The 14146-nt window shown below is 32.7% G+C and overlaps 1 pseudogene; it reads left to right on the top strand.

The window, feature by feature from the left end:
* The first annotated feature begins 13797 nt into the window (after window positions 1-13797).
* On the top strand, window positions 13798-13944 carry LOC113195063 (small ribosomal subunit protein eS27-like pseudogene; annotated as a pseudogene).
* The last annotated feature ends 202 nt before the right edge of the window (window positions 13945-14146 follow it).

Below are 14146 nucleotides of genomic sequence, written 5' to 3'. Positions count from 1 at the left end.
CATCTGATATTCATTATAAGCAAGTGTAGGCTCTGGGAAATGACTTAAAATGGTTCATAGGATACTATCCGTATCAAGGTGCACGGTGTACAATCAAGGAATCCAAAGCTTACTATGTAGCATAGCTACATGAAGCATGAAATAAAATCTGTGGTAAAAGGGGTGTGAAGAAAAATAATCATAGTATTTATGAGTATTGTTTCAAATCTTGGCTTCTCTGTTTTTTTCTTTGACTTATAATTACTCCTAACAAAAGGAAAAAAAAATTAGCATAAAGATGACCCCAATTTATAAATTTTTAGGTGAATAATGTGTTAAATATCTATGTGTATTGTTTATTTTAGTATTCTTGGTATTATTGCTCTATTGCTCCTATTTATGTTATTAATACTGAAATTATTTTAATTGATAATTTGCACCTTATTTTCTGGTAAAGAAGTTCTCTACAAGATTAAACACCAGAATTGTAAAGTTAAAAGAAAAAAAAAAAGGTGGATTAAAAATCCATTAAAAGACAAGTTCTTAGTCTAGTTTTCATGGTTAGAACTATTGAAACACCTAAAAGTCAATGTTCTGTTTAAGTGTTTGTGCTATTAATCTGAGGAGTGGCTTCATAACTTTTATCACATTCTCAAAGTAGTTGCCATCCCAGAAACAGTAGGAAGGGCTACTTTATAAAAATAAGAAAGAACAATCATTGTACCCGTAACCCAGAATGGTTAGTCACATTCATAGAGTATCAAATTTAGTTTACCAAATCCTGGGAGCTAAAGTAAAACACACACACACACAAAGCTATGTACAATTTTTATACAGAAAAGAAGTATAATTTCATTTGCAAAGAAAGATCTTTTCCTTAATACTAAGTTTCAAGAGAAATCAATCATGTGGCTGGTTCAACACGAAATATAATTTAATATCCAAATATCTTTGACAGCAGGACTGCAAAATATATGAACTTTTTAAATTGATATTTCTAGTGAAAGAGAATGAAAGAAGAGACAAAGACATAGCTTTATATCTGCAGTTTGGAAGCAAAACTGTGGGGGAGAAGAGATAATATAAACCAGATGTAATAATACAGGAATCTAGCTTAGGCTTGGAGAAAAGTGCTCTCTCAAATATCATGGAGAGCATGTGGTGTGTGTCAACCAATGTATTGGTGAACTCTTTGGCATTGTCCAGCAGCAGTCAAATTGGTTAAAAGAAAAATCTCATTCTAAGAGCTAAAATAACAACATTGCTTCTGTTACAATTAAGAAAGCATACAAAAATCTGTATAGGTATAGGCAACAGATGTGCCCGCAAGTGAATCAAATTTTTCTTAAGAAATATGTTTTTCTTAATCTCAAACACTTAAGAAATCCTCACTTAGATATTGGATGTTAAAATCAGAGCTTAATAAGCTGCCTTAAATCATTAAAAACTCATCATTTTAAGAATATAGAATATTTACTTTTCACAGAACAAGATACTAATGGGACTGCCAGTATATTTTTTAGTAATTAAATTTATATTACCCATTTAGAAAATGGCAAACTTTTAACAAAACTGATATAGATTGCCAAGATTTTTTTATTCTGACAGTTACATTTTGTTTTTAATTAAAATAAACACTTTTCAACATGAGATTCTCTACTTCAATTTTTATCTTAAAGTCACGTATGTATCTAGTTAATCTAACAGCTATATCAACTATGATATCCAAACACTTATTAATTGCCTGCTTTGTTCCAAATAGATTTGGAAGTGTTTACAGAAGTCTCATCAGACATAGTTTTTTTTTTTTTATTGTTGGTAGTTCAAAACATTACATCTAATTTGATATATTTCACAGTTTGATTCAAAAGGATTATGAACTCCCATTTTTACCCCGTATACAGATTGCTGAATCACATCAGTTACATCAATTACATTTCCATTGATTTACATATTGCCATTCTAGTGTCTGATGTATTCTGCTCTCTATCCTATTCTCTACTATCCCCCCTCCCCTCCCCTCCCCTCCCCTCCCCTCCCCTCCCCTCTTCTCTCTCAACCCCCTTTACTGTAAAACACTTCTTCCACTTGTATTATTCTTTCCTTACCCCTCACTTCCTCTTGTATGTAATTTTGTATAACCCTGAGGATCACCATCCCTTTCCATGCAATTTCCCTTCTCTCTCCCTTTCCCTCCCCCCTCTCATCCCTATTAATGTTGATCTTCTTCTCCTGCTTTTCGTCCCTACTCTGCCCTGCAAGGGAGATTTTTCAGCAATACAAGACATAGTTTTAAAACCTAGTGGAAGAACTACTAATGTGCTACTTTTCCTTCTCAAATGAAAAGTCTATGAATAGACTTCTTCTGGAAGACAGCATTAAATAAAACAAAACAAAGCCAAACAAGAAAACTGTCTCCATATTGGGTTTATATTTAAAACCTCTTAGACTTTTTTTATTACTTCGGCGCTGTGAGATTGTAAATTAGGATAACTACTATGAAAATCAACATGGAGATTCCTGAAAAGAGGAGGAGTGAAAATACTATCCAAACCTGATACACCACTCCTCACTCTTTATCTTAGAGAATTAAAATCATCTTACTATAATGATACGTACATACCCATTTTTATATCAGCACAATTCACAATAGCCAAACTATGGAATCAGCTTGTATCCATCAACAAATGAATACATAAAGAAAATGTAGTATATATAGACAATGGAGTTTTTATTCAGCCATAAAGAAACATGAAATTGTGTCATTTGCAGAAAAACAGATGGAACTTGAGAACATAATGTTAAGCAAAATAAGCCATACTGAGAAAGTCAAGGGCCATATGTTTTATCTCTTATGTGGAAGCTAGTTAGGAAAAAGGAAAAGAAAAGTGGAGGGATCTCACAAAAAATATGAGAGAGATCAATAAAACAGAGGAAGGGAACAGGGGCTATGAAGAGGGGAGAAAGATGGGAAATACTGGGGAATAATATTGGCCACATTGTTTTGTTAAATTGTGTGCATGTATGAATATGTGACACAAATCCCACCATTATATACAACTGTGATGCACTAATAAAAATGTGGAAGTAGAAAAGATATTAGTTTTACATATATAAATGTGTTCACCCCAATAGCTGTCCAAATAAACAAATATGTACACATGTATATACAAATTGATAAATATTATCTGTTTGATCATAGTGAGAACATGTGAGCCTTTAGGTCAGATTAATATAAATATAGTGCTTCACTAAATGTCAAAGACAGAATTATGTGAAAATGTAGTTTTATTATCTGGAAAATGCTGATATTAATTGTAATGTTGCCCCAATATGAATAACATTTACTTTCATGTCATAAGTTAGGTTAATGATCTAGAATTGAATTAAAAGAAGTTATGTGAATCTTTTCAAGAATGTTTCTGACTCAATGATCACATGATATATTAATAAACAGAATATTTGGAAATTAGGAAAAAATATATACACATATGTGTAACAAAACTCAGAGTATATGACAAAGGATTACTTCTCAAACATCCTTAAAAATGCAAGCTAAAAGATCTTTTCCATCTGTATCTGAAATAGTGCATTCTAATAAAATACTCCATCCTAATGACTCCTAATGGACATAAGTGGTGTTTGAAAACAGTATTTGCATCACTCAGTTGGTGGCCATGAAAATGTGCAGAAGTTCCAGCTACTACTCTGTTTTTAATCACTTCTTCACCCACTGGTTGCCATGGCATCAAAACCTTGAAGTGCAAGTCTTAGAGATCATTGCAGTGGGAGGAATGGATCCTACATGGACCCTGGCAGGGCGGAGGTTAAAATCCCATCCTAAGCAGCCATATGCCCCTGCTGATCCACTAACAAGCGCAAGTCCATCAGTAGGGACTCCATAATACATTGCTGATGAGCCTAATTGGCAACAGATGTTCAATTCCCTGGAAGCAAAGGATGGAAGCAAGAGAAGGAAATGAAGACACGAAAGTACATCACATTCCAATTGTACCTTTCTATTGGAGAAAACCCAAGCATTTGCCATTGAGGAACCAGACTGACAGTAAAAGGATGTCATTACCCCATTCTTTCTATCTTTTGTTGTTATAGAGGACTTCTTCAATTCATTAGTCACAAAAGGAGATATGTGGATTATATAACTTCCAGGATTCCTTCAAATTTGACAGAAATCAAATATGTTTACTTATAATTCCATTGATTGTTCTTGAAATTGGCTATGACTTGAGAATTTCTATTTTAAGTGATACATTTTCTTTATTTGTGCATTTTGGAATTGCAAAAATAAGGACTAAATTAATAATTCTGTCTATTGATATGTGTCATGAACAAGACTCTTTATTTTCTTCATTGTAAAGTTGACAAATACCTAATTTTCTGGAAAATAGTGTGATAATTCTTACCACATTCTATACAGTTGTATTACCTTGAGCCTACTTGTATATGTAATATAAATTTAAATATGTCAGAAAATATATTTATGTTATACAAAGAACATTCTTTACCCAAAGGACAAAAAACTATTATAATTTCCTTGATTATAGCTTCCTCTTTGGGTCTTTGTTGATATATCCAGGCTTTTATACCTATGCTTTACTTTTGTTCTTTAAATTCACATTTAAATCTACATTTGACAAGCTTAAGTCTCAAGACTGTCTGAAGTTTTTCCACACCTTATGATTTTCACATTTGGCATACCTGATGATTGCAATCATTATCTCAATTATATTAAGCTCTAGAGACATTACTTTTATCACAAGAACAACACATTCTTTTCTGTAGTTATAGTTTTATGTTTGCTTAAAAAATAATGCAGCAAAATGCAAAGATGTTAAACTCAGATATTTGTCCATTGGCACAAAATTCTGAATTTTGCGTGAAGAAGGCATAGATGTGTGTGGTACAATACAGGAAAGGATGGAGGGTGTGGAATTCAAACACAAGTGTATTGCTCACAAATTGTGAGCCACTTTTTTATATAAAATTATTTTTCAGTTGCTTATGTGGCAATTTTCAAGTGAATTTGAAATAGTTTACATTTTAATAGTTTCTGGCCTGTTTTAAGAGTTTCCAGTAGGTGAGAATTTTAGAGGAATTTGTTATGTATTTACCTGTTTCCTGTGTTCTAAAGGATACATTCAAATCTGAAAAATAGCTTCCTTTAGGTTACTTTCATGTGTAGATGACTAGATGAATCTTAATTTTTATCTATTATTTATGTTATGAATTTTCAATTAGGAAAAAAATACAGTGAGACAATATGGAAGTCATAGCAATTAAGATAATAGTCCCTGTCAACATTTTGGTGTATAACTGCTCAGAAATTTTTTCTTTATAACCACTTAGCAATTTATTGGGAAAGCACGTGATTTAAAACATCATCACATCTATGAATTAAATAACACAACATTTCAATTGATGACACTGTTGTTGAACCTTTTTGAAGAAAGATTGGTAAAAAACTCTTTTGCAAAAGTCTTGGCAAAAGATATCACTGATAAGATTAGGATCTCATTGTTAGCTACCATTGATTCTATTTAATGTTGATATGAAATTTTGGGGAAAAATAACTCAGAAAAAATAATTTCTGTAACTCAGTGTTTCAAAAGCTTCAGACATAACAAATAGTTTTGTAGTAATGGATCCAAGTATGTATAATCAAAATTTAGACTTTTTTTTTGAGCTTCAATGGCAGCATCAAATACCTTCTATAGCTTTCATTGTGGAACAAAAATTAGCCTTATACAATCAAAAGGCAATAGTTCATGACTGCAAGAAATAAAGAGGCAACAGAAAAATTCACGAACAAATGTGTCCTATAGTTTAACATCAGATGGTCTAATGTTACATAAATCATAATCACAAATAAGACCCCCCCTTGAGGATATAGTTTAGTTCAAATCTTCAGAGTGAAAATTAACCAAAAATTCAATGTTATTTTATTTATACAAACCATATGATTAATTCAGTGATCATTTTTTTATAAAACATAATCCTATCATCTCTAATATGTGAGAATTTTTAAGCTCAGAGCTTTTAAGGTTGATAAGGCAGCTGTTGAACATTTCTTATAAATCTTGAATGTGAATTCACTGTCATAGACTGTTATGGAATCACTGTGTTAAAATCAGCAATCTGACTTGCTGAGAAGACCCTTCTTCTGTAATAATTCTGGAATTTGAACCACAACGAAGGACTAATGTCCCATTAAAGTGTTGATTTAGTTAGCCATAAATGACTGCATTTGATGACTTCTTATATTGGTCATACCTCCACTTCTGTACTGTTAAAGGACATTGTGGACTGTGGCACTCATTATTTACCTTTGTGATGTCCCCTTCTTCTCTCATTACTAACATGACAAATATTTGTAAGAGTCTAATTTGGTGAATGACAACAGCTGGGAATGAGATTTTTAGATGATTATTGGGTTTGAGCTAAGTATATGTCAGGATCCAAAATATGATTTTTTTTGTTAAGTGAGCAGAAATTAGCCATTAGCCTTTTCACTGACCTTTACAGCAGTATAATTTAGTTATTTAAAAGAAAAAAAAACATATTCATCTTTCTTAACCTGAACACACTCAAATATTTCAAATAATTTAAAACCTCTTCATTTCTTTCTTCATTCTGTTCTTCCTTCTCTTTTTTTGTTTGTTTTTTTTGTTTGTTTGTTTTTTAGACTCTCTGTGTTACCCAGACTTTGCTTAAATTCACAAGCATCTTGCTTCAGCCTCCAGAGTAGGTAAAATTAGAAGGCATATGCCACTGACATCAGTTTATTTATTTATTTTTTTAAATTGACTTACAGTAACTGTACATGTTTATGGGGAACAGTGTGATCATTTGGTACAGTACACATTATGTAATTGTTAAACCAGGGTAGTTAGCATTTCTATTTCTTTTCTTTTATCATTTCTTTGTGTTAGTAAATTTCAAACTCTTCTTCTCCAGTTCTTTAGTAAACAGTAAATTGTTGTGAACAATGGTCATCTACTGTGCTGTTGAACATCAGAATTTTTTTCTTCTTCTACAATTGTATTTAATTGGTACTTGTTATACAATCTTCACCTATCTGTTCTTCCCTCCTACCATTTCTGATCACACTAGTACTCTCTATTTCTCTGAAATCAACTTTTTTACATAAACTTCCACATATGAATTTGAACATGTGGTATTTGTTTTTCTACGCTTCAATAATTTCACTTAAAATAACAGCTCTATCCAATTCTATCCATGTTACTGCAAATAATAGGATTTAATTCGTCTTTTGGCTTAATATTTCTCTCTTTGCACACACATTCTGTATACACACACACACACACACACACACACTTCATTTTCTTTATTCATTCATCTATTACTACTTTGATTCCATATCTTGCCTGTTTTGATTAGAGCTTCAATAAACATGGGAATAAAGGTATTTCATATATATATATGTGTGTGTGTGTGTGTGTGTGTGTGTGTGTGTGTGTGTGTTAGTATTCCCACTAGCATTTGTTACTTTTTTTTGTCTTTTTACTTATAATCACTCTACTAAAATAATATCTCCTAGTGTTTTTATTTGCATATCCCTGGTGATTAGTGATATTGGGCTTTTAAAAATATACCTGCCATGTACGGTGCTACACACCTGTAATCCTAGCAGTTTGGGAGGACGAGGCAAGAGGATCTCAAGTTCAAAGCCAACCTCAGCAAATGCTAGGTGCTTAGCAACCCAGTGAGACCCTGTCTCTAAATAAAATAAAAAATAGGGCTGAGGATGTGGCTCAGAGATGGAGTTCCCCTGAGTTCAATCCTCCAGTAGCGACCTCTAGGGACTTTTGAAAAATATCTTTTCAGATAAGTTTCCTATCATTAAATCAGATTATTTTTCTTATTTCTGTAAAATTATTTTAATCCCTTGTGTATTCTGGATTTTAATACTTTGGATAAATAGTTTTCAAATAATTCCTCCCATATTATTTTCATATGCAGCTATACATGGTATTTATTGTATTGAGGTAAATTCCTTCTGTATCTAGTTGGTCAAGGGTTTTATCATTGAAAATTTTTGAATTTTATCATATGTTTGTTCTGTGTCTATTGAGATGGTCCTATGATTTTTATCTTTCATTCTGTTGATGTGATGTATCATATTTGTTGATTTACATATGCAGAACCATCCTTGCATCCCTGGGTCAAATTCCATTTGATCATGTGGTATAATATTTCTGATGTGCTGTTCCATCAGTTTCCTAGAAATTGGGGAATTTTTGCATTTGTCTTCACAGGGATTTGTCTTGTTGTTTTATGAGATTGTGTCCTTGACTGGTTTTGGTATCAGGGTAATGCTGGCCTCATTGAATAGATCTGGAAAAGATCCATTGATTTCATTTTTTGGAATAATTTTGAAAGAATCAATGATACTTCTTTAAATGTTTGGTGAACCAATGAAGCCATCTGGTCCTGGGCTTTTCTTTCTTTGGAAGCTTTAGTGTTATTATTACTCATTATTTGCTATTGGTTTGTTTAGGTTTTTTTACATTTTCATGGTTCTATTTTGGAAATATATGTGTACAGAAATTTATCCATTTATTATAAGTTTCCCAATGTGTGAGCATATAGTTGTTTGTATTAGCCTTAATTATACATCATATTTCTGAGGTATCAGTTGCAATGTATCCCTTTTATCTCTTTTTTCATTTCCATGAAGGACCTCTCTTAGCTACAGTGTTGTTGCCATCTCATTTTTATAGCATTCTCCTATTTATCTCTACCTTACATATATGGATGTATCTTGAAATCAACCATAATAATGACATAGGAACCAGATGCTGATGGTCATGTTATAGACACATATATGTATGGTCACTGCCGAGAAGTGGGAAGAGAACTTGCCTTTTTTGCTTCTATTTCATGGGGACATATACAGCATGATTACTCAGCCTTAATATGCTAGTAGTCAATAATGAAATTTTCCTAGTCACTTATACAGTCAGTCACATCTTCTTTATAGATGGATTATCTCAGGCAGTTTATTGTAACATTGAGAATCTAACTCACCTCCTGTGGACATGAAAGCCTGAACTCTTCATAATTGCTCTAATGGTGTAAGACAGAGGCTTCAGCTCTCAAAGTAAAGTTTTATAAGTGCTCCAAATATTAAAGATGTAAGTATGATCATTTTCAATATACATGTGCTATTACTTTTACCCAAGAGTGGGTTTTATGTTGGATCCCAACCACCACTTATGCTAAAACTCAATCTTTGGCACTGAATCATAATGTTGGTCCTTGTCACGTCATCTCTCTTCATAATAAAATTTCTAAAGTTTGTGGTCTCGCAGGGAATCTCAGTCTATTAAATGTGCTTGTGTATGTCTGAACACCACTGTGGAAAGATTTCAGTCCCCGGCTTCTTTGTCTTCTTCTTTAGAAAGCCTTTAAGTTTTTATTTGAATAAGTTTGTTTACCCATTAAACAAATACACATTTCTTATTCCCTGTATGCCAGAAAAAGATTTAGGCATAGAGTTACAAAGAAAAGATAAAACTTTGTGAACTCCTATAAGTTTCTCTCCACAGTAATGAGAAAAAAGTAAAAACTATAATCTCAGATAGTCATTAGTGCTAAAAAGAAAAATAATGAAGGGAGGATAGTCTATGCTAGGGTTGAGGACGCTTAAAAGTTTTAGAGGGTCATCAGGGATGACCCACTTACACTTTGAACCCTACATGAAGAAACTGTGAAAGTGAGCCAAGATATATAATATGGGAAGATATCAGTAGAAGCAGAGAATGCCTAAACCTTATAGTCCTCAGGAAGAAGTGACCTGGGTTACTGTATTTAAGAATAGACATAGGGCTGAAATCTTTCCTCCATAGAACAGTGAATTCTATGTTTGTTCAGTGACCTAGTCAAGACACTCATTTATAATGAAGAGAAAAAAAAAGTAGTTGACATTATCAATCTACTACAGATTAGCATGGGACACAGATGAGGATCAGTAGACCATGAAAAACCAAGATAAAGAAAGAAAAAATGCTGGAACATCAAGGTAAAATACTGTGCCTTCCCATATCTAGCTACAGATACAGTTCCTTGGTGAAGGGTGATTAAAAGATAATGTAGAACTAACATGTATTTACATTTGAAAGTATTGATCCAAGACCTCTGCTTAATAAGCAGTGTGTACAATGCATAGAGTAGTAGTCTTAGAGGAACTAAATAATTTTCAATTGATTTAGTGTTTTGTTTATAAGTTATATCAAAGATAGGAACATTTAGCAATAGCAACCCAATAGTAAGTGAATTCAAACTTTGCTGCTTTGAAAACAGCCAGAGTGAAATAGAATCTGGCAACATTCTCAGTTGCTGTTTTAAAGAATATACAGTTATTTGAAATTCCCAATTTTGCATGGCTCTTTTTGTGTGAAGCCACATTCTTCATTCAATATATATTTCACAAGTACCTGTTATATCCAAAGCTCTTAGGTGCTATAGACACAGACATGAATCAAACTATATCCCTACTCTCATGGAGAGTGCTGGTGGGCCAGGCATGTCAGGTACTAAGTGCTATAAAGAAAAATGAGGGTAAGTTAGTGGATAATTTCCATGGGATATTTCTTGAGAAGACATATCAATCAGAATATGCTTCCACAACAAATAATCCTCCCAAATTTGATGACTTTAATACAGTTTTCTTTCCTGTTCCTGGTGTATGTACATTGTGGGTTGGCACAAGATTCTGCTCATTGAAATCATTTAGGGACCCTAGCTAGAGAAGCAGACAACATCTTTAATGTCACTGGTCATTGCATTCAATGGAAAAGAGAATTTGGGGAACTTTGGAACCAGCAAACGTGACACATCTCACTTGTACCTATAACTTATTACCCCCAAATAGTCTAACTGTCCACCTAAACAGAGGGTAGCCAGAAAGTAGGTTACACACACACACACACACACACACACACACACACACACAAATATCTGTTAGGAAACCCTACTGACCCCCAATATTGGATAAAGGACTCTCTGAAGAAGTGATATGTGAGCTGAGACCTGAGGTAATGAAGGAACAAGAGCTGGATACAGTATACCTGGCAGAAAATAGAATAAGAAAGTTAAAGCATATTTAATTTATTTAAAAAATGTTAAAACCTTCATCAAAATAAAAATGTAACTAATCAAATGTAAGAGCATAAAATAGAAGCTACCTGTGGAGAGAACATAATTACAAATTATGTATCTGGTAAAAAACATGTATCCGTAATATACAAAGAACAATTACAAGTTAAGAAAAAAAACAAAAAACCTAATTTCCAAAATATAGGAAAAAATTTAGACATTTCACCAAAATGATATATAAATGGCAACTAAATAAACAAAAATGTTTTAACATAATGAATCATAACAAAATGAAACTCCAATGGGATACCATACACAATCATTAGAATAGCTATAATGGAAACAACTGACTAACATCAAATGTTGCAAGGATATGGAGACCCTAGACCCTCATACATCATCAGTGGGACTTTAAAATGGCATAACTACTTAAAAAAATGTTTTGGCAATTTATGAAGTTAAGTATACACTTATAATAGAGCCGAGTAATTTATTTTTTTTTTAATATTTTATTTGGATTTTTTAAATTTTTTTATTAGTTGCTCAAAACATTACAAAGTTCTTGACATATCATATTTCATACATTTGATTCAAGTGGATTATGAACTCCCATTTTTACCCTATATACATAATGCAGGTTCACATCGGTTACACATCCACTTTTTTACCTACTGCCATACTAGTGTATGTTGTATTCTGTTGCCTTGCCTAACCTCTACTATCCCCCCTCCCCTCCCCTTCCCTCCCCTCCCATCCCCTCCCTTCCCGTCTTCTCTCCCTACCCCATCAACTGTAATTCATTTGAGCCCAGTAATTTAATTCCCAGTTTCTACCAAAGAAAAATACAAACACTAAAACTCATATTAATATTCATAACAATATTATTCAAAATAGCCAATATTAGGAAAATACTCAATGTCCAGTATGTGATAAAGATATAAACAAATGTAGTGTAGCTATAAAATGGAATTCTAGTCAATAATAAAAGTGCTGAACTACTGAAAAAAAATACTATAGCATAGATATTCCTCAAATCCGTTATTCTAAATGAATAAGACAGACACAAGAGGCTGCTTTGTGTTTTATAATTCTATTTATATTCAATTATCAGAAAAGGTAAAACTACAGATACATAAATGAAATTATGCTCTCTTAAAACTGGGAGTAGGAGTAGAAATTAACCAATTGACTGCAAATGGGCAAAATGTTACAGTTTTGGAATAAAGAAAGTATTCTGAGACTAAATTGTATTGAGAATTGTAGAAATGACATAAATTTATAAAAATTGAAAATGTACAATGGCAATGAGTAGATTTTGTGGCATTTAAAGGATGCCTTGCTAAAGCAGCTTTATTTAAAGAAAAGAAATAATGAGAAGGCCAGTATGACTCATGTAGACTAAAGACAGAAAAGAACCATAGAAGGTATGGTCAGAGGTATGGCAAGTGGCCTTGTCATATGATCACTGAAGCTGTGGCATGGCATCAGAGTTTGGACTTATTTATAAGTATATAGGAAATCAGTGGGCAGTTCTGGGTACCAGAGAGACTGAAATTAGTTTATGTATTCAAAGGATGTTCTGGTTGACTTTCTGTGGGACACTGATTAAAGTAAGACTATAAATTTAGAGGCTCTTTATAGGAGTTTAGGTAAGAAAATATGGACAGAAGATTAAGAATGGTGTAGCAGAGGTAGTAAAAGATATTCAAATATAGAGCTTCCCAGATTAGATCATGGATATGGTTGGGCCACTAGACTTTTATGCTTCTATGACCAAGTAATTTGAATAAAAACCATCTTTATCCCATTCCTCTGCCTCTGTTCAATCTTCATCCTAAGGCTTAGAGTTAAGGGAGGAGGTACTGATTAAATGTGAATCATAGTTTTGATGCTTACACAATTTGATAATTTAAAAACAGAATAAAACTACTTTTTTATTTTTCATGTGACTACCTAGTATAAATAAAGCAGCATTGAGATGGTCAAGTTTCTTTGCTCATCCATTAAATAATGTCTTTTTTTTTTTTTTGAGACTGCAACAAATTACTCCATGCTTTCATGATAATCATCCAAATAAGTTGAACAGAATTAGGTCAATGGACCTCAATTTCTATGATATGTGATGTACAATTTGGGTTAACAGTTTAGTACTTAAATAAATCAAACATAAACTATAGATATTTTTGAGTGCAATTTTCTTTCCCAAATTTGAAGCATGATTTTCTATTACAATAATGCATTTTATTTTTGAAGAATAATTTCAGAGTAATTTTAAGTAATTAAATATATTGAACAGTAATTTTGAAAATTGCCTGTGTGAAGGAAATAGGTATAGCAATTTATTTTTTTCTTTTCATAGGTTGAACTTACAGAACTAAACATAAAATCTTTAAATTTTGAAGGAACAAAGAATTTAGGTAGAAATAAATTATAAAGTTAGCTTTAAGTATTTTCACATTACAGATCTTACAATTTCTCCTAACAGAAAATTAAGACAGTAGAAAAACTCAAATAACTACTAAATTAGGGTGGGTATAATTTATTACTTTTATTATTTTAAAATCTTTTTTTTTCTGCTTTTTCCAATGGTGAGGACCTCCCCGTGAGAATATGTTTCTCATAAGGATCTCCTCAGAAGAGAAGAGGAAGCTGCTGGAGCTGAGCTCCACTTCCTACTTCATGGATGTGAAATGCCCTGAATGCTATACTGTAACTGTGGTCTTTAGCTAGGCAAAAGTGGTAGTTTTTTTTGTTGGCCTGCTCCAGCAGATAGGAGGAAAAGCAAGGCTTACAGAAGGATGTTCCTTCAGGAGACAGTGGTGCTAAAACAACTCTGAATTCAGATGAGTGGGAAACCATCCAATAAACACATTTTGGATATATTTTTTTAAGTTTTCTTTTCCTCAAGAAGTTTAAATTAATAGTCCATTCATGAAGGTTAATTGTTTGTAGGCTTATATATTGTATACTGAATGCTAGGTGACAATTTTATGACTCGTCACCCCCGTTTTCTTTCTAGGAAATGGTT

Source organism: Urocitellus parryii, chromosome 2 (assembly GCF_045843805.1).
Source record: "Urocitellus parryii isolate mUroPar1 chromosome 2, mUroPar1.hap1, whole genome shotgun sequence".
NCBI classification, from domain to species: Eukaryota; Metazoa; Chordata; class Mammalia; order Rodentia; family Sciuridae; genus Urocitellus; species Urocitellus parryii.
The sequence above is the reverse complement of the archived record's forward strand: the minus strand, read 5'-3'. Positions and strand labels throughout refer to the sequence as shown.